The sequence below is a fragment of the Theropithecus gelada genome, chromosome 18 (genome assembly GCF_003255815.1).
Source record: "Theropithecus gelada isolate Dixy chromosome 18, Tgel_1.0, whole genome shotgun sequence".
In the NCBI taxonomy this organism is placed as follows: Eukaryota; Metazoa; Chordata; class Mammalia; order Primates; family Cercopithecidae; genus Theropithecus; species Theropithecus gelada.
The window spans coordinates 18,561,691-18,584,169 of NC_037686.1; the positions used below are offsets into that span (position 1 = coordinate 18,561,691).

The 22,479-nt window shown below is 42.5% G+C and overlaps 1 protein-coding gene across 2 annotated transcripts in view; it reads right to left on the reverse strand.

Moving 5' to 3' along the window:
* KCTD1 (potassium channel tetramerization domain containing 1) overlaps positions 1-22,479 on the reverse strand; it is a 96,753-nt gene that overhangs the window by 47,506 nt on the left and 26,768 nt on the right. The window lies entirely within an intron of this gene.

Consider the following 22,479-nt stretch of genomic DNA (forward strand, 5'->3'; position numbering starts at 1 on the left):
AAACAAATTCTGTATTAAAGAAAAGGAAATCTTCACATGCTCAGAAATAAGGAGCTGAACTAATGTTCACTTCAAATAACTCTGAGGACTAGGAAGGCTTATTATACTAACAAATTCTTGCATTTATCAATTGACAAATCGCAACTAGTATGATATGAAAAGTCTATTCATTCCAAATAAAACAACAATCAAACCCTTCAAACAATACATATCTAAATAAAATGCATATGAGTTAGCCCTCTCTTTGAAAACTTCCTCATTGCTATGCACTTGGAATCAAACAGACCTCTGACACCTGTGTTCTACAAACTGTTTTCTTAAACTTTTTCACATCAGGAAAAAGAGAGCATACTGGTCTAGCCATCAGCTCACATACTCAAAGCAACCTCGCAAAGAGGTACGACAAATTTATCAGTCAATATACCCTCAAATGATACATATGTGCTTGCTCATGGACCACAAGCGAACTGCTCTTCTGTATGCCTGACTTCTTGAAGAAATCAAGTTCCCAAAGTGTAACTGAGGCAGATGTGGATGTGCGGTCGCACAAGCGAAGGGGCAATGTGAGCAAACAGACCAGAATGAGGATATCACCTGCTGGCAGCAAGAACATGTTTAAGAAATTGTACCTTTTTTTTTTTTTTTTTTTTTTTTTTGAGACAGGGTCCCCAGGCTGGAGTGCAGTGGTGTGATCATGGTTCACTGCAGCCTCAACCTCCTAGGCTCAAGCAACCCTCCCGCCTCAGCCTCCCTAGTAGCTGGGACTACAGGCACCTGCCACTACGCCCAGCTAATTTTTATGTTTGTTGTAGAAACAGGGTTTCTCCATGTCGCCCATGCTGATCTTGACCTCCTGGGCTCAGGTGACCTGCTCATCTCAGCCTCCCAAAGTGCTAGGATTACAGGCGTGAACCACCTCACCCGGGCAGAAACTATACTCTTGAGAAAATAAATTATTACATCCTTTCCATGGATACAATATAAATATTTCAAATGCTATCAAAACATGGTTGTTTGCTTTTAAATTAGAGCCCAAACCACAGACAAGTAAAGATAGGTCTCTGGTATTCAATGAAGGGGTCAAACATTTAGAGTATCTAACTGAAGAATAAGCTAAAATAGCATTTATGCACGAATTCTGTAACACCAATGACACACGTATACTCTCAGATTTCTAATTCAGCCAAAGATTGCTTTCAAACATGCAAACAATGTATGGCAAAGCCAGGGATTTTGAAAAATGCCTTTGATGGAGACCACAAAGGGGAAGTCATCTAGCTTTTCTGCATAAAACACAGCATGATAAAATATAAATTTGCAAAACATCATAGATTTTATGATCTGGAACAGCTTCAGGAGTTACCTGGGGCACAACTGTTAGACCACTTAGCATTAACCACATGTCCAAGCAAGACTGTGAATGCACATGCTTTCTGAAACTCAACATCTACTGTGAATGGGGTGGTGACTGGGCCTTTACACAAAATGTTTACCATCTGTGTTATGTGTTTCTACATGCTGAATTAACAGAGCCTAGGAACAGTTATAGAAAAAGAGTTAATGTTTTAGTTCTTAAATCAGCTGGTCGGCTCAAGGGTGTTTACTACATTATTCTTTATATGTTTCTAGATATTTTTAACAATGCAAAATAGATATTGAAAAACACAACAGGATGTTTGTAACACACAAAGAAGGAGAGTTAAAGGGGTATTGGGTATTGGAAAAAAATTTAAAAACCAAGACAGTTGGTAGTAAACATAAAACAGGTAAGGTTCAGAAATACTAAAAGTAGCATTTTAAAATCTGGATGACAGAAAACACATTTTTCCTTTAAAAATGCTATCATACAACCTCCACTTTTAACAGATACATACTGACTTCCTTTTAGAAAATGATTCCCTGGGACAGACACACACACGCACACGCGCACACATACAGGCCCACGCACACCTCCCTCCCCGTTACATTTTAGCCCATCACAGTGCGGCAGAGTCTGTAATAGTTTTTCAATTGGACACATTCTCTATCCTGCCTGAGGGTGCTCAGGCGAAAATGAACAGATTTGCAGGGTTAATATTGTCGTTAGACTGTGACCTCATTCAGCACGGCTCTAACACTGCCAGGTCTATATAGAGAGAAAAATGAAAGCGTAACTGATTGGTTGAAGCATTCCAGATTTCTCAGAATATATACCATTTACATTGTAAGTCATAAATGCAATGGATATTGCTAAATTTAAAATTAAACTAGTGTTTCTTCAGCTCAGGGTGGGGGTGGGGTGGGGTGGGTATTGACCCTTAAGGGCGAGGATTAGAACTGCCCTCCTTTGGTGAGCCCTCTTGGTTCTCCTAGGCTGGATCTCCCCATCCTGGATGTTCTCCTCTTTCTGCAGGGTTGCTCTGGCTATGTTCATTTCTAAGGCATTAACTGATATTAGTTAACCCAGTCAGGGCTTTTCACTTCACTTGGTATTTTCCATATGGGGCAGATTGTAAGAACTTTTTTTTAAGAGACAGAGTCTCTCTCCGTTGCCCAGGCTGGAGTGCAGTGGTGTGATCAAAGCTGCTCACTGCAGCCTCAAACTTCTGAGATCAAGCGATTCCCCCACCTCAGCTTCCCAAGTAACTGGTACTACAGGTACGTGCCACCACACCTGGCTATTATTATTATTATTGAGATAGTATCTCACTCTGTCACCCAGGTTGGTGCCATTTCAGTTCATCGCAACCTCCACTTCCCAGGTTCAAGCGATTCTCCAGCCTTAGCCTCCTGAGTAGCTGACACTACAGGCACAGGCCACTAATGCCCAGCTAATTTTTATATTTTTAGTAGAGACAGGTTTTTGCCATGTTGCCCAGACTGGTCTTGAACTCGTGAGCTCAAAGTGATCCTTCTGCCTCGGCCTCCAAAGTGTTAGGATTACAGGCATGAGCCACCACATCAGGCCTAATTTTTTATTTTTAACGTTTTTAGAGACAGGGGTCTCACTGTGTAGCCCAGGCTGGCCTTGAACTCCTGCCCTCAAGCAATCCTCCTGCTTCAGCCTCCCAAGTCACTGGGATTACAGGTGTGAGCCACTGTACCTGATATATGAGAACTTTTAAAATCCTCAGACTGGTGTTAGGGGAGGATATTTGGGGCTGAGAGTCTGGGCACTTGTAATAGACGTTGGAGTTGATGCTCAGTATCTATCCCATTGACTCCAGATGCTTCATCTAACACAGTTGTGGCAACCTCTTTCCTTGGCCAGTAGCTGGAGCTGACACTTTCTCAACTTTACCTAGATCGACACTGAAGTCCAGGATGGGACGCTGCTACCTGCAGCTGCCATCTCCCTGCCAGTTTAAGGATGAAGCCAATGCCCAGGATGGCAGAGCTGAGAGCTGGAAGGAAGCCAGGTCCTTGCTGACATTGTGGACACACTGCATCAGCCATCTCTCAGCCTCCCACCTCTAGATTTTCTGTGACTTGGGAAAATAAATTTCTGTATTTGTAAAGCGAGTTTGAAGTGGGATTTCTGCCACCTGTCTTGATAAGGAATCCTTCCTGTTACACAGCTGCTTCCCTGCAAGGTTGTTTGGCTTAGGGGGCCTTGGCCAGGGATGCCAAGAATGGCTGCCCGCTGAGATGCAGCAGAGCCTTCTGTCGTTCCATCATCGTCCTCAACTCTACCTTCCCATCATCATCTTAGTTTGTGTATGTCTTTCAGGATTACTTCTAGAGAAAGGAAAACCATAACCTTTAACCAGAAAGAGTGCAAGTGACTTGGATGCGCCATCACACTGCTGAATAAACAACTCAGAGTGCTAGAGACTATTTCGATTTCTGTGCATTGCTCAGGCAGAGCGCTCTGTGCTAAAACTCCTTCTGGAATACAGAGGAAGAATCCGGGAGACGAACCCTGTCCTAACACGAAGCTACTTGATTACTGCTCCTCCCCTGTGCAGCCCATTGTACTCTCCTTCAAAACATTTTCACTTATTTTTATTTTTTAGAGACAGGGTTTCACTCTCTTGCCCAGGCTGGAGTGCACTGGCACAATCATAGCTCACTACAGCCTTGAGCTCCTGGGCTCAAGTGATCTTCTCGTCTCAGTCTTCCCAGTAGCTCGGTCTACAGGTGTGCACCACCACACCTGGCCAACTAAAAACATTTTTTTGTAGACACGGGGTCTTGCTATGTTGCTCAGGCTGGTCTTAAACTCCTGGCCTCAACTGATCTTCCCACCTAGGCCTCCCAAAGTGCTGGAATTATAGGAATGAGCCACCAGGCCTGGACCATGACATTTTATTATTATTATTTTGAGACAGGGTCTCACCTCTGTCACTCAGGCTGGAGTGCAGTGGCATGATCTCAGTTTGGTGCAGCTTCTGCCTCCCAGGTTCAAGCAATTTTCATGCCTCAGCTTCCTAAGTAGCTGGGACTACAGGAGTGCACCACCACACCTGGCTAATTTATTTTTTTCATGTTTTTAGTATAAATGGGGTTTCACCATGTTGCCCAGGCTGGTCTCCAGCTCTTGAGCTCAGGCGATCAGCCCGCCTCGGCCTCCCAAAGTGCTGAGATTATAAGTGTGAGCCACTGCGCCCAGCCCATGACATTTATTAACATCTCTTGAGTGCCAGGCATTGTTCCAAATGATAAGTGAACAAGAGTAAACAAAACAGGCTGGTCTCTGGCCTCACCAGTCCTGCTGTTCAGTAGAAGAGAGCCCATGAAACATGCGACTGCAATCAGGACAGAGGAAGGCCGGGCTACTACAGCAGCTGATGGAGGGGACATTTAACCCAGGGTGGGGGCTGGAAGGATGGGGAAGGATCCCTAGAGACTGAGAACTGAGAACTTAACAAACACTGGGAGGTAGGAAGGAGAGTCCCAAGTGGTATTCCCTAGGCTCCAAAGTGGGAGAGGGCATGGTACCTTCCAGAAATTAAAAGTTCAGCATAGTGTCACAACCACTTATTTTTTTCTCCCAGGTTGAGGGATAATGTGGGAGACAGAAGCTTGTATGGTGATCTGTGGTCTGAGAACCACAGAATTACATGATAATTTACAATGAAAAAATAAATGAAGCCCACCATAATAACATCCTTGTGTTTGGAGAAGAAGAGGTGGAAAGGTAGGGAGCTAAGACCCCACATTCTAAACAGAGCTGTCCACAGAACTTTCTGCAGTGGAGGAGATGCTCTGGACCTACACAGTTCAATACGGTCACCACCAGCCACAAGTGGGTGTCATAGTGAGACTGAATCTTTATTTTAGTTAATTTAACTTTTAATTTAGGCCAGCCGTGGTGGCTCACGCCTGTAATTCCAGCACTTTGGGAGGCCAAGGTGGGCAGACCACCTGAGGTCAGGAGTTTGAGCCCAGCCTGGCCAACATGGCAAAACCTCATCTCTATTAAAAATACAAAAATTGGCCAGGCACGGTGGCTCAAGCCTGTAATCTCAGCACTTTGGGAGGCCGAGACGGGCGGATCACGAGGTCAGGAGATCGAGACCATCCTGGCTAACACGGTGAAACCCCGTCTCTACTAAAAAATACAAAAAAGCTAGCCGGGCGAGGGGGCGGGCGCCTGTAGTCCCAGCTACTCGGGAGGCTGAGGCAGGAGAATGGCGTAAACCCGGGAGGTGGAGCTTGCAGTGAGCTGAGATCCGGCCACTGCACTCCAGCCTGGGCGACAGAGCGAGACTCCGTCTCAAAAAAAAACAAAAACAAAAACAATACAAAAATTAGCCGGGTGTGGTGGCAGGTGCCTGTAATCCCAGTTACTCGTGAGGCTGAGGCAGGAGAATTGCTTGAACATGGGAGATGGAGGTTTCATTGAGCCAAGATTGCACCACCGTACTCCAGCCTAGGCAACACAGCAAAACTCTGTCTCACTAATAATAATAATAATAATAATAAATTTTAATTTAGATAGCTACCTGTGGCTAGTTGCTATCATTTTGGACAGTGTAGTAACTTTGGGTAGAAGTAAACTTTGCTAGAATTTTTCTTAATATTTGGAAGCCCAAATCATGACCGACTTGAATTTCCCACTCCTGTGATGGAGAAGCAGGGGTATTTTAGAACTGAATACAATTTATTCTTATTTCTTAGAGACAGGGTCTCACTCTGTTGCCAAGGCTGGAATGGAGTGGTGCTATCAGGGCTCACTGAAGCCTTGAGCTCCTGGGGTCAAGTGATTCTCCTGCCTCATTTTCCCAAGTAGGTGGGATTACAGGTATGTGCCACTACACTTGGCTAATTAAAAAAAATTTTTTTTTCTTTTTTTGTAGAGATGGGGACTCGCTATGTTTATCCAGGCTGGTCTTGAACTCCTGGCCTCAAGTGATCAAATGCCTTATGACCCCTCACACACACATTCATTTCCCTCTCCCTTTCTAACAGTATTTCTCCCTTCTTTACTGACACTATGCTTTTTTTAAAAAAAAGAATGATGCCCTATGGATTTGGTAGAGCACTGAAGAAAAGGTGTCAGGAACAAAAGGGCACGTACTGTATGATTGTATTTACATGAAGTGACAGGCAGGCAGGACGATGACAAAGATCAGAACAACGGCCACCTTTGGGAGTAGTGGCTGGAAGAGGGAGTGACCAGCAAAGCTGCACATCTCGATCTCAGTGGTGACACAGTTGTATACATATGCACGCGGAGGATTCGTTCACTTTAAGTTCTATTAAATAAAAATAAGATAAACTGAAAATAATCTTGGGAAAAAATCCTCCAATTAGAACACTTTACTGCTGAAATACTTACTTAAATTTCTGTGAAATAACACTTTTTTTAAAGCCAAAAAAAGTGCTTATTATTTCCTTTGATAGAATTCACCAAATCTGACTAAAATATACTCTGACCTGAACCAGCCCTTAGGAATTCTATTTCTAATTCCTCCTTTCCCATATCTGTCCTGTACAGATTTTCCAGGCGTGCTGATCAGTGCATCTTTAACATTTCCATTTCCCAGCTCCTTCCTATAGCTTCATCATCCATCTCACCTACCCAACAGAGGAACAATGATTTTTTTGGTAGTAAAATCCTTCAAGGGATTTGACTTCAGGTATCTTTCAAAAGAAGCAAATGAAAAATCTGCCTTCTAACCTAGCTGTGTGCTGTTCAAACGGGAGCCCTAGGGGTACTGCCTTGAACAAATGAGCTGAAGTTTAAACTGAAAGTTTTAATGACTTTATTTGTTAAGAATGTATGTCCCTGTCTTATGTCACGTTTCACTATTGAGTTTGACCATATTACCTCCTTCACTGGAGAAAGAAACAGGCTTCTTAGTGATAGCTCCAGAAAAGCATGTAAGTGGTAAAATACCCACACTCTCTGACATTTTAATTCATAACATTCAGTAGAGCAGTGAAAGAATTTAATACAGATCATAACTTTTCCACAAATTTCAACCTCGATTTAAATATATTTCTCTCTCTCTCCCTCTCTCTCTCTCTCTCACACACACACACACACACATACACACCCACCATCTGTATTATATGGCATACTTGGATATGGGAATGTTCTGATTAACTCTGATAGTCTGACAAGGGTAATCAAAAGTGTCTCAGGCAAGGATCTTGCTTCCTGGGACGGAAATCTGTAGTTGCCTTGGGAGTGTTGTTTCAAGAATGACATAATCATTGGACTCTCAATAAAGGTTCTTACAAGAAAACATCACTTTACTGACCATAGCTACTTAATTGTATAGCAAGACTCTCAACCATAACGTCAACGTATTTTGAAAGAGGCCTCACTGGTTTCTTCATTCATTCAAGTGCTATTTATTGGGCACCTATCACCTGCCAAACTCTATGTTCTCCATTGACTTTAACTAAATAGCAGAGCCGGGCGCGGTGGCTCAAGCCTGTAATCCCAGCACTTTGGGAGGCCGAGACGGGTGGATCACGAGGTCAGAAGATCGAGACCATCCTGGTGAACACGGTGAAACCCCGTCTCTACTAAAAAATACAAAAAACTAGCCGGGCGAGATGGCGGGCGCCTGTAGTCCCAGTTACTTGGGAGGCTGAGGCAGGAGAATGGCGTAAACCCGGGAGGCGGAGCTTGCAGTGAGCTGAGATCCGGCCACTGCACTCCAGCCCGGGCGACAGAGCGAGACTCCGTCTCAAAAAAAAAAAAAAACAAAAACAAAAAACTAAATAGCAGAATGAGCCTGAAGAGAAAGAAAATAATCTTTCTGGTAATTTCACTTAAGAAAAACAAAACAAAACAAAACAAAACGCAGCAGTGATTCAAAATTGATGAGTACTGTATGCATAATTTAGAGAACAGTTTCTGTCAATCTTGACCATTTGGGAAACAACAAAGAATTAGCCCAAAAGAGTCTCCTGAGTATCAAAATTTGATGTCAAGCTTTCTAGTCACTTTATTCATAGGAGCCCCCTTCAAATTCATAGAGACTACTTACTCTTTTTTAAGAATGTAATAAAATTTTTAAAATTTTATTTTTAATTGACACTTAATTGTACATATTTATGAGGTACAGAGTGTTAATTCCATATATGTATACAATGCTCAGATCAGAGTAACTAGGATATCCATCACTTCAACCATTTATCATTTCTTTGTGTTACTTATTCTTAATCATTATAAGAAGTGGGATTATTGGTTTTCTAGCTCACAGGACAGTAGCTAGTTGCTAAAATCACCTAAAATTAAGTCATCCAAAGATCAAACCTCAGAATAAATTAGATTGGAAAGTACACAATATATTGAATAAAAATTTCCATCCCAAAACAGTAAAGGAAAACATTTTTCTAAGTTAAGACAATTTTCAAAACTCCATATAACTGGCAAAGTCACATATACAGGGCACCCTAAGTAAGGGTACAGGAGAAAGAGCCCTGTTCCTTCGGAATCTGAAGACCTGGTTTGAACTCAGCCGCCCGCCCTGTGCAATCTCTGAGAAGTTACCAAACTGATCTAACTCCAGTATCCTCATCTCTAAGACGGGAATAAATTGCCCTACCCGACAGAGGGGCAAAGATGGCAGTAGATGAGACAGTGCTTGGGAAGACATCTAACAGAGTGTCTGGCATTTAGAAGGAAAAAATGAAGTTTCTTTCTTTCCTCTGAGCACAAATAAAGTGAAATTTGACAAGCCAGATGGACAGACAGACAAGCCTTCTACAGACCTAGTGAGAAGTACAGGGAACTACTTTAAGGTCACTGAGCGGCAAGGCCCAACAAAAAGGCAGTGCTTTGCATTGATGTAACACAGTATTGCATTGTGGGGTGCACATAAATAAAAAGAAAATGGGACAAGATGCTAATTATGTGCCTTGGACAAAGTGTATGAAAGGAAGTAGAGAATGAAATCATTACAGTAGGTTCATGAAATGGTACTTGAGCTGTATTGCTTTTTCTTTTCAGATTAAAATCGTAATTTCACAGAATTAAAAACAAATTAAAAATAGGGTGCTTCAAAGTTGTTTCAAAATGACCAGGGACTGTGTTAAATTAATCTGCAGTTCTTTCCTAATCTGAAGTGGTAAAATGTTACCCTTCTTGCTATGGGGCAGGACAAGGCGTTACTGCTGTTTATCTATTTCACTGCACAGTCTGTCTGCCAGATACAGAGTGAGTGTCCTCAACATGCCTTTTTTTTTTTCTTTTTCATAGTGAAATATGTATCTGAGAAGCTCCCTTATTAGATTACCAAGCTGAGGCCATGAAAAGAATGACTATTGGCCAACATTTCTCTGCTTTTAGTTCAAAAAGGAAATGAACTTGAGAAAAATAACATCTGAATAGAATTTCACAAGTTTCTTACAGCCGAATTAATTTTTAAAATAGATTTCTTACATATTTTTAAATACACTTAAAACACTAGAGAATAATTTAAATACATTCTACAGCTCAACTATAGATACTGTTCACTTTTAAAAAGCTAAAACATAGCATTAAACGTGACAGAGCAGCTTCAGTAATAATAGTTCTATAGGGAAAGGCCATTTTTGCAAAAGTGTGTAGGTACAATAAAAAATTGTAGCATTAAATGCACCAAAATATTAGTAGGCATTAGGACCGGGTGATGATGCTACAGGCAAAAATTTTTAGTTGCTTTTATTTATGCTATACAGAGTTGAATATTTACTACTATTGAATTTTAAAAATGGAAAAAAAATAGCGCTCAATTGTCCAATCAAATCATTTAGTACATACTCTTGACACACTGCTATATTTTACCTTCATAATAGGGATTTTTGACATTTTTAAGAGGCCAGAATGAAGAAATACAGGAATGGAACTAAACTTAGGGATAATACTTCTCTTTTCTTAATTTTCTTGCCAGGGAGGAAATGCGCGGAACTGAGTATTAAATGGGCTTCAGGTCAAGGAAGCTTGTATTCAGCTGACAAGCAAGACGATTTCATTTGATCCTGAAAGACAGGGTCAGTCGCCTATGCTTCCCACACTCTCAGGGTCTGTCTGGTCGTCTGCCCCCTCTTCTAGATCCCTCCATTCCCAGCTCTAAAACACGGCGAGAGCAAAATGATCAAAGCTATCCAAGTACACTGCCTGCGTTTCCTGAAGTCGCCCTGCACACACTCTTGTGGGGGGAAGATGCGAACGACACCAAATGTTGGCAATGAAACAGCATCTAACACGTAGAGGGGGCCTTCAAGTCTGAAATCAGAAACCTCTGCACAATGTTAGGTATTATCATCATTTCAGAGAAGGAAGTTGACTCTGAGGTCAAGTGGCTTAGCCTATAATTATCTAGTAATAAATTTACTGTGATATTTTACATGCTAGCCATTGTGTACCCAGATAAGGTTGCCACTCTCTTATTACTAGGCTATACATGCTCTGGCATTCCCTGCAGGAGGGAGAGATTTGCCTTGTTCCTTTCACCCTGTCTGTGTTTGGGGGTGAACATACTGGCTGGAGGCTTAGAAGGAGGGTCAGTGATCACAGACAAGGCGGGGACCAGCTGGCCCAGGAAGTGGACACCTCCCCTACCACAGAAAATTGGCACTTTATTCACTCCCCTAACTCTCAGTTCCATGTGCATTTAGCAGGACGTATTGGCCTCTACATAAATCATAAACTTACTAACTTCTTGGATGTGGTCATAGAAAGTCCTCATTCAGCAGAGTATCCAAAGCTAAATGTGCTCCTTTTAATCTGAATTGAGTCTCTGGGAACCTCCTCCGAGACTTTTTTTTTGTGGAGATGGAGTCTCACTCTGTCGCCCAGGCTGGAGTGCAGTGGCGCGATCTCGGCTCACTGCAGCCTCTGCCTCCTGGGTTCAAGCAATTCTCTTGCCTCAGCCTCCCAAGTAGCTGGGATTACAGGTGCCCGCCACCACGCCCAGCTAATTTTTTGTATTTTAGTAGAGACAGGGTTTCACTGTGTTGCCCAGGCTGGTTTCGAACTCCTGAGCTCAGGCAATCCGCCTGCCTCGGCCTCTTAAAGTGCTAAGATTACAGGCGTGAGCCACCGTGCCTGGCTTCCTCTGAGATTCTTAAGTGCCCATTTGCTTGACTTTTTTGTATTAAAAAAAGAAAAGTTAAAATACATAGGTTTATACGTACATGACTTACTCTATATAATAAATGTGTTCATAAAAAGTTCATTTGCTTATTTGTTCATTCATTTAGAAAATGTTGGCTGGTTGCTCTAATTGATGCCAGGCTAGGACATTGTGGAAATGAACTCCTCAGGGGGTCTGTAAGTTTAATGTGAGAATTAGTCATATGCACAGGGAATTCCTGATGACAAGAGACCCCACATAAATAAAAATTTTTTGGCCAGATGTGGTGGCTCATGTCTGGAATCTCAGCACTTTGGGAGGCCAAGGCAGGTGGACACTTAAGGCCAGGAGTTCAAGACCAGCCTTGACAACATGGTGAAATCCCATCTCTACTAAAAATACAAAAATTAGCCAGGTGTGGTGGTGCATGCCTGTAGTCCTAGCTACTCGGGAGGCTGAGGCAAGAGAATCACTTGAACCAGGGAGGTGGAGGTGTAGTGGGCCGAAAAATTTTTTTTCAATCAAATTATGTCTGAAATACTTTGAGAACTAAATAATACTTAAATACCCCAAAGACTGCACTTCTCTGGGTTTTATAAATCCAGGGTGTATTATTTTTAAATAAGACGTACCTATATTTAGTAATTCCACATTACAAAGATCACACTTCTAACTTTTGCCCCAATTACCTTTTAAAGAGCAAAGTATTTTTTTTTTTTTTTTGAGACGAAGTCTCGCTCTGTCGCCCAGGCTGGAGTGCAGTGGCCAAATCTCAGCTCACTGCAAGCTCCGCCTCCTGGGTTTACGCCATTCTCCTGCCTCAGCCTCCCGAGCAGCTGGGACTACAGGCGCCCGCCACCTCGCCCGGCTAGTTTTTTTGTATTTTTTAGTAGAGACGGGGTTTCACCGTGTTAGCCAGGATGGTCTCGATCTCCTGACCTCGTGATCCGCCCGCCTCAGCCTCCCAAAGTGCTGGGATTACAGGCTTGAGCCACCGCGCCCGGCTAGAGCAAAGTATCTGTGGCACTTCTAACAGTGTTGGCAAGGAGTAAGGGACCTAAACTCAGAACGTTTTCCCGAGGATGCAACAACATAGAGACCAAGTTTCAGCCTAAGCCATGTCACCGATGAGCTATGTGGCCTTGGCAAATTCTTTTCTCCCTCACTTCAGCTTTCCCATTTATAATCTATGCAGTCGGACCAGATGCTCTATAATGCTCTTTCCAGTTCTGAATTTTTACTAGTCTATGATTTTTAAAAAATATAAGCCATAGAGATTCAAATATCTTAAGAAAGCTAACATTTTAGAAGGTCAGAATTGGAATTCAAAACGCCTTTGAAAGAAAGGAGAACTGGTCATGAAATGAAAGGCATTCCAAAAGCATGAGTGCAAAAAAAGCCAACCCAGGGAGATTCCTTAACAATCACACCATTTTCTCTAGCTGATCGGGAAGATTACATTTTAATCACTACTGCTTTCTATTTGCCTCCACTGGCAGGAGAAAACAGCAAATAAAATATGGTGCTTAATAAGCAAAATGCCTACTTGGGAAAGATTCTTTACTTAGTGTCATTTTATTGGAGTATCATTTACTTATTTATATCTTTCCTTGTTCTAGAATATTAGTCTGAAAGCCGCTTGAGATTCGCCTGTAGAACAGAAAAAAAAATTTGTCTCAATGATATAAAGTGATGCTCTTTAAAAATAAAGTAACGATCTCTTGTAAGCAGAATCAGTGCCGAGTTTTCCAAAAGACATATTCGGTAATAAAAATTTTTAAAGGTGTTGGGGAGGAGAGAGCCAAGCACAGTGGCTTATGCCTGCAATCCCAGTGACTTGGAGGCTGAAGTAGGAGGGATGCTTGAGGCCAGGAGTTCGAGACCAGCCTGGGCAACATAGTGAGACAGTGTTTCTTAAAAAGATTAAAAAACTAGCTGGGCGTGGTGGTCTCAGCCTACAGTCTGTGACTCAGGAGGATGAAACAGGAGGACTACTTGCGCCCAGGAGTTCGAGGCTGCAGTGAGCTATGATCATGCCACTGCATCCCAGCCCAGGCAACACAGTGAGACCGCGTTCAAAAAAAAAAAAAAAAAAAAAAAAAAAAAAAGAAAGAAAAGGCAAAGAGATGTTAAGGGAAGTAGTGTCACAGTAGTGTCACGTTTACACTCAGACCTAATGGGTCATGTGTCCTGTTGATAGGCTCCAGGCCTAGCGATTTGCCAGAAACACTCCTCCTGGACCTAGGTGACATCTGGCATTCACTGGCATTCATTTGTCCTCAGAAAATATAGACCAATTCTCTTCTGGCCGTTGGGCTGTCCAGTTCTTAGTTACATTTGTCCTATTTGGACCAATACTGCCTGCAGCTGAACTGCCAGACCTGGTATTAGCACAGGAGATTTGTTTCTTGGAATATTTTGGAGAGGACAGTGGTGGATGAAACTTCCTGCTTAGGAGCAGATGGGTGAGAAGATATCACTGAAAGCACAGATTAAGAAGCAGGCATTCGAATGAGCCCTGAAGACAGCAGTGGACAATCATCCTCCTCAGTATTTTATTGCATTGAGCTATTCTTTACAATTTTCACACTGTAAAGGAGACATCTGTGTTCTTGGAGATATATCTTAAAATAAAAACCAACAAGAGTACAAAACAAACCAACTTTTAAAAGATCAACCTGACTGGGAAGAAAAGTTTCCTGTAAAAATGGAAATGCATTAGAAAACCATCATACCTTGTATCCAGATAGTGCCTTATGCACAGGAAGCCGCCATTTATGAGATCCCAGAACTCCAAAGACTTTACGAACAACCATGACCCTTGTAAGGTCCAGAGGAAGCAGTAGAGAAAGCCAGTACCATCTTTTGCAAAGAAGGAACACACGGAGGCAGCAATATTTAGATTAGTTGCTCAAGTTCAAACAAGCTAGTTGATTTAAAAGTTAGAAGCAAAATATTCCAGGATCTAAACTTGCATCCTCCTATCTTAGATGTCTGGGGCAATCTGGTGGCGTCTGACCCACTAGGGCTTAGACTCTGAAAACAGGCCTCTTTTTCCTTTTTTTTTTTTTTTTTTGAGATGGAGTTTCACTGTCACCCAGGCTGGAGTGCAATGGTACGATCTTGCTCAGCTCACTGCAACCTCCACTTCCTGAATTCAAACGATTTTCCTGCCTCAGCCTCCAGAGTGAGTAACTGGGATTACAGGTGTGCGCCATCAAGCCCAGCTGATTTTTATATTTTTAGTAGAGACGGGATTTCACTGTGTTGGCCAGGCTGGTCTTAAACTCCTGCCTCAGGTGATCCACCCACCTTGGCCTCCCAAAGTGCTAGGATTACAGATGTGAGCCACAACAGCCAGCGGAAAACAGACCTTTCATTTGCCCGTGGCAGCAGACGGCACTGTGCTAGAGCATTCCTGCCCGAGGAAGTGAAATGGGCGACAGAATTTCTTTGGTATTGTTAAGAGCCCAGCTGAATTTCATTAGATGGCTTTTAAAGCAAAAGACACAGTATATAATGCCAACACAATGACAGGGGCTGGGAGAACACAGCGGATAAATGCTATTTTGTCTGAGAAGAAAAGGGGTCAGGGTCAGAGAAGCAGGAAAGGGACAGACAGCAGCTCTAAAGAGGCCAAGAAGTTAGAAGAAAGGGAAGGGGAGCAGGAAGTGAGGAAAGGACAGTGGTGTGGGAGGGAGTGAGAAAGAAACTGACGGAAAGGAAAATATAGGAGATGAGAGAGACAGGAGGACAGGGGTGTGTGTCAGGGAGGAGGGATCAGACTAGTTTCACCTCCTCATTTTCCCAACCTCCTGTCTACTTACATATTCAGGAGGTCAGGCTAATGCCTGTGTGCTTCCCTATAGATCTTGTTTATCCGCGGGAGGAACTTACTTGATCCCTCTGCAAGTGGGCCCTTTTGAATGAGAGAGGTTTGTAAGAAGAGTTTAAGGGTCCTCCAGCTCCTGCATTTTGCTTCAGTCCTCCCGCCAACCAATCTGAAAGATCCCTCTCTGTATGGCTTCCTCCTGAAGATCCTGGGGCTGAAGCCTGACTTTTAGAGCATCAGGTAGATCCTTGGCCCTGACGGAAAGTTCACCACTAAATGAGCTCACAGAATCACAGGCATCAGCTGAAAGCCTGCAGATGCAATCAGAATAAAATCAGGTGGTGAGTACCATCCAATTACTTTTCCTATCAACTCCCCACAGTACTTCATGAAATCCTTTTTTATTTTTGGTACTTGGTAGAAAATGAATACACAGTACTGAAGATGACAAAGCAAGCCGACAAGGCTCTATGATGGAGTGCTCTGATCTCTTTCCAGTAAGTGACCTCAGTAGTGATTTGTCCCTTGGGACAGCAGGCATCAAATGCTGTTTGATTTGTTACCTACCCAGCCCAAATGTCAATTAAAAGAAAAAACAAACCCCACAATTTCATGCTGTTAATAGGCACACATGTCAAGTAAAGGAAAATCAAACACTCACTAGATGATAGAGATTTTGTGGAAATAAAGTAAACACATAATACTTCCCAGGACAGAAACACCTGCACAGTAAAAACTGCAGTCACCCTGCACAGTAAAAACTCCAGTAAAAACTCCAGTAACCAGGAGGAACGAGGCAGCCTGTGCTCGCTGAGGAATCTCTGGGTTATCAGCCCACACTCTGAGAAGCGGGACATTAGGAGTGCTGGTAATACTGCAGTTTTTAAAAATGACAAGAAGGCAGCTGATATGGTTTGGCTCTGTGCCCCCATCCAAATCTCATCTTATAGCTCCCATAATCCCCATGTGTTGTGGGAGGGACCTGGTGGGCGATAACTGAATCATGGGGACGGGTCCTTCCCATGCTGTTCTCGTGATATTGAATAAGTCTCACGAAATCTGATGGTTTTAAAAAAGGGGAGTTTCGAGGCTGGGCGTGGTGGCTCACGCCTGTAATCCCAGCACTTTGGGAGGCCGAGGTGGGCAGATCACCTGAGGTTAAGAGTTGGAGACCTGCCTGACCAACATGGAGAAACCCCATCTCTACTAAAAAATACAAAAATCAGCCGGGCACGGTGGTGCATGGCTGTAATCCCATCTACTCAAGAGGCTGAGGCAGGAGAATTGCTTGAACCCAGGAGGCAGAGGTTGTGGTGAGCCATCGCACTCCAGCCTGGGCAACAAGAGCGACACACCGTCTCCAAAAAAAAAAAAAAGAAGAGGGGAGTTTCCCGGCACAAGCTATCTTCTCTTGTCTACCGCCATGTGCCATGTGAGATGTGCCTTTCACCTTCCACCGTGACTGTGAGGCCTCCCCAGTTACGTGGAACTGTGAGTCCAATAAACTTCTTTCTTTTGCAAATTGCCCAGTCTCGGGTACGTCTTTATCAGCAGCGTGAAAACAGACTTATACAGCAGCCAAACAGCTCTGCGGGGCTGACTCTGGATTCCTGTAGCTATAAGAGACAGACTCAGAGTGGGTAGGGTGGGTCCCCCCAAGTCCCCCAGCCAGGGCAAAGTGTTTTCAGAAATGAAATATGGTACTCAGAATTACCCTAGGAAATCAGTCTACCTGCAGGCTCTGCAAGGGTAGAACTGGATTTTGCTTGCTGTACCCCCCGTCTCTAGCACAGAGCAAGACAGTCAGTAGGCACTAAATAAACATTAATATGGCATTCCAGAAGAGAATTTAAAAGGTGGGTGCACCACAGCTCACCATCTTTCACCTTCCTTCACATAAACTTTTTCTTCTCTCCAATAACCATATGAAATATTAGAAAACACTTTAGTATGGAGAATAAAAGCAGAAAGGGAAACAAACTAATTTGTAAAACGCAAAGCTATAATTTTTTTTTTTTTTTTTGAGACGGAGTGTCACTCTGTCTCTCTGTCTCCCAGGCGGGGTCCGCCTCCTGGGTTCAAGTGATTCTCCTGCCTCAGCCTCCTGAGTAGCTGGACTACAGGTGCACACTACCATGGCCGGCTAATTTTTGTATTTTTAGTAGATGGGGTTTCCCCACATTGGTCAGGCTGGTCTTGAACCCCTGACCTTGTGATCTGCCCACCTCGGCCTCCCGAAGTGCTGGGATTACAGGTGTGAGCCACCACGCCTAGCCAAAGCTATAATTTTTCATGAAGATTTTCAAAATTTTGCAAACAATTATTAAAAGGTTTAATGATTATTTTTAAGGGATACTTACAAAACGCCAGTCTACACATGTTGCTCACATACCATCCTTATTCCTTTTTCCTTTTTTAAAAATTAAAACAAAATTTTTTAGAGATGGGTTCTTGCTATGTTGTCCAGGCTGGTCTCAAACTCCTGGCCTCAAGTGATCCTCTCACTTCAGCCTCCCAAAGTGTTAGGATTACAGGCATGAGCCACTGCGCCAGCTATCCTTATTTCCTTATTCCCTCTGTTTCCCAGTGATTCTGAACTTACTGTGAAATCCCAACACACTTTATACTGCACAGGACACTGTGCTATACAAAGTAAACTTTATTATAAATGTAAACTTTACAAGTATTATCTTTTCTGCTGATGGATAATGTGTACTAATGAACTTCTGATATTATTAATTACAAGAATAATACATGGTAAATTCATTATTTTTCCTGCTTTTATTATATTCTCAAAACTTTTAAAATATAAATTCTCAATTAAGACATGGTAAATGAAAATTTGCCCGACTTTTACATTTATGCTTAAATCTTACAAGTGATGATTTTCACCTGTATTCAGAAATGCCTAACTTTAATGATGGTCTTAGATAGTCACTGCTTAAAGAATCCTCATGTAAATGAAAAAGTGCCCTCAGAAGTACAGAACATACCTCCTTCCTGTTTGTCTTATCTATGGCAAATATGCAAAAGATGAGACTCTGGTATGTGCGTGATACTAAAATATTAACCTCTTGTTCCTAAGTCAGTCCAGTATTTTATGGAAACATGTTTTCTTGAGACAAATTAAAAAATATTCTAAGTCTAAGTTATTTGAAAATGCTCTGGTCAGCTAATGAAAATCCTAAACTAGAAGTAATGAAATGAAGTTAATAATAACGACACTTAACGTTCTGGCCTGTTTATCACCATTTAGAGGAGATGACCTGATATTAACAGTCACTCAACCATTTATATAAACTAAGACTCAAAATAAATTCCATCACTGGAATTATTTTATCTGCTAATAACACACTCGATATCCTGTTTCATGTACTCGGGCTACGGGTATTAAAATGTTAAACAAATTAAGCAGTGATTACCACGTCTCTCTCTAAAGATACATTCAGTTGTACTAATATAATTCAGTTGGACAAGAATAAAGAGAAAGATGGGAGGAGGTAAGAAATTAGCATATCTGAAATGTAAAAAATAATTGTGGAGAGGGACTGTGGCTGCTCTAGGTAAAAGTCTATATATTCGGAGCCAATTGCTACCATTTGTTACTCTTAATTTAAAAATCTATAAGAAAGCATCAAAATCAATTCAGTTCAGTCTTAATGAGACAGCTCGAGTGAGAGCCTATTCACTGTACCTGTTCTAATTAGCATGAATATGTCCTCAATGTCAAATCTGACAATACAGTTAACTAAATTAATGTTAATCCCGTAACACAGGACTATATTTGAGTTAGTAGCTCTAAAATAGATTTTGCATATTAGCATTTTTATAATGAATAGCAAATGAATTCAGGGCTGGAAAAGATCTGGTTTATGATCGTTTCTGAAACAAGGGAAACTGAGGCTCAGGGCGACTGAGTGGTTTGCTCAGTGCCACAGCTGAGAAGCACCTGGGAAGCACAGCCGCCAGCGTCCACACACACATGTGCCCGCTATTTTCTTTCTGCCATCTCCCCAGAGAGAACCGGAGCCTTCATAACCATGTAAAACTAAATGGAAGTCAGATGATATCCCCCTAAATTATTGATGACTAACAGTATTTGTCAAGACTTTACAACAGAAGACCTCAGGTACCCCCCCCAGAGGTTATTAAGTATAATCCTTGCTTTTTAATTGCCACTTAAGCTGAAATTACTACCTCTTCAAGATTTATACGAAGATAATTTAGAGATTTAGTTTGAGGTGGATGTCGACACATGCTAATTGACCTTAATTCACACGTATTTCTGAAGTGATGTGAAAGATAAGGGATGAGGAAATTTGACAAATTAGAACTCCCCCAAACCCCCAAAATTAAAAATAACTGCTAAAAAGACAGTGTCGGCTGATTCCATATTTTAGCTCTAAAATGTTTGCTATGTCCCAAACAGGAGGCTGGAAAATTATTAGCTTTCAATTCATGCCTACAAACTCCTCCTCCAGCTTGCCTGGAGATACCGAGATACTGAGATAGTAAGAGTCGTCCTCACTTTGAACTGGCATGGCATTAAAATATCTCAGCGTTGGGCTGGCATCTCCCTGTTTTAATTTCCTAAAGGCTGGAAGTTCAGAGAGCTGGGCTCCAGGCTCCCGCCCACACCTGCTGCCCAAAGTCGCTAAGCCTTCTCATGCTGTAAAAAGGAGGCAGCAGAACCCCACTGGTGGGGTGCCCATACCTGTTCATTGTGGAACCTCTTCTGTACAGAGGAAAGCTTACATTTTAGCTGCAGATAAAAACCCAGAAGGCAAAGCTGCTGGGGGAACGGGAGTGAAGGACAGGGGCAGGTCAAGTCCTCCCCGGAGATGGGGGGAACCTCAGGGCCCTGAAGGGTGGAGCGCTGGCCTGGATCATCACAGAAGGGCTTTGGTTGTGACAGCCTGCGAGTCTGCTAATCACAGTGATGCCAGGTGGCATTTGGGGGTGCCCACTGTGTGTTAGGCACCATTCTCAACCCTTGACATCACTATCTCATTTAATCCTTACAGTGGCCTTGTAACACTTCGCTACAAACACCACTATGGGCATATGCCAATATTCTTAAATGCTTTTTTGCAAAAGCTCAAAAATCTCTCAGTTCAACCCATTTTCCAGGTAGCAGTCATCAAAGACTTAAAAAGAGATTCCCTAAGAAACTGCCTCTTTTATAAATGGAGAAAAGAACACTTACTTCGCAGGGCTGTCTGGGGATTTAATGAAGGTATGAGGTGTCTCCTACAGGGCTACGGGCACAGTAAGAAAACAATAAATTTTTCCTTAAAGATCTATCAAGATTGTGCCCCAATAGCTACAGAATTCTAAAGGCTGGATTTATGGTTATTAAAAACTTCCATACTCGATTCCTGTGGACTCACAGTTCACATTAAAAGAACATAAAAGCCGAAAGGTCAGCATAAAAAATATATGCTGTATAATTTCATTTACATGAAACTCTAGAAAAGGTACAGCTACAACTAATCTCCAGGGGCAGGAAGCAGAGCAGTGGCTGCCCGGGGGCTAGGACATGGGAGAGGGGCTGCCGGGGAACGAGCAGGAGGAAATTCTAACCTGACGAAAACGGTCTATACCTTAATTGGGGCAGTGTATTTGTCAAAACTCACTAAACTGTACACTTAAAAACAGATGCACTTGGTTGTATATAAACCATACCTTAATAAAGGTGACTGAAAAAAAAAAAGTAGTTCTAAAGAAAAAGATGCAACAACTGGATGCTTAGCCAAATTCCTCTTGAAGGTTCTTCCAGGGACTGACAGACTACACTCATGTTGTGAGCTGAACTGCGTCCTCCAAACACTCATATGTTGAAGTTCTAAACCAGTACCTCAAAATGTGACCTGACTTGGAAATAGGGTTGCTGCAGAAGTAATCAGTTATGAGGAGATCATCTGAGAATAGGGTGGGCCCCAGTCCAGAGATTGGCATCCTTACAGAAAGGGGAAACTTGGATTGAGACAAGCACACGGGGAACACGCCACGTGAGCACCAAGGCAGAGATCGATCGGTTGATGTGTCTACAAGCCAAGGAACACCAAAGATTGCCAGCAACCCACGAGCAGCTGGGAAGAATCATGAAACAGATTCCTCCGCACAGCCCTCAGAAGGAACCAACCACGCCGACAACCTTGATCTCAGACTTCTGGCCTTCTGAACTGTGAGACAATCCATTTCTGTTGTGTAAACCATTCAGTTTGTAGTACTTTGTTATGGTGGTCCTAGGAAAATAATACAATCTGGTACACGTGCTTTACTCCAGCTACATAGGATTAGACACTTCAACCAGCTGTAACTTTCTCAGGTTTAATCAAATCTCGATGGCACCTCTTTCTGGCCCATGCCCATTACCATCCCCAAGACAGAGGCCACTGGGCTCTTCTGAACAGCAAATCTGCTTGGAGCTCATGAACTAAAAATAAAAAGTTAGTATTTTCTGAGCACTGACTATGTGCCAGGTTCTGTGTCGAGTGCTGTGTGCGAGTCGGCTTATTTACCCTCTTCAATGACCATGAAACAGGAATAAATACCATTTTCTGGTATAGAAACTGAGGCTTACAGACAAAGCTAGTAACTAACTGAGACCTAGACTAGATTTTAAACATCTCCCACAATGCCTCGTACACCGCTCCATGAATCTGCAAGTATTACTCTTAGCTGACAGCCATGGGGATAACTTTTGGAGTTTCTGAATTAGAGCTAAAGTTATTTTAAATAGAGATACTTTTTTTTAAAGTTACTCAAAAATGACATTTTTGTTTTCCATGGTGATGTTGTACATTTGCGTCTCCCAAAGTGTTATGAGAAACCGTGGTGCAAGATATTACCAAGTGGAGGCAGGGGAGGATTAACGATCAAGTAAATTTGGGAAACACTGAGTTCAACAGGCTTCTTTATATAGGGCTTCCAAGAGGATGGCACTGTTTGCCAAGCTCCCCTGACCCTGGAACTCTATTTCTTTAGATGTCTATTGAAGGGTCAGTGTTCCCTCTACTTTGGGGGAAACTCTGTTGCAGATAGTGACTTACTTTCTGTATGAAACTGTCATGGGATTTGGCTATTTTGAGACTCAATTTCTGCATTTATAAAATGTAGATAATAGTCCTCCCCCGGCCACCC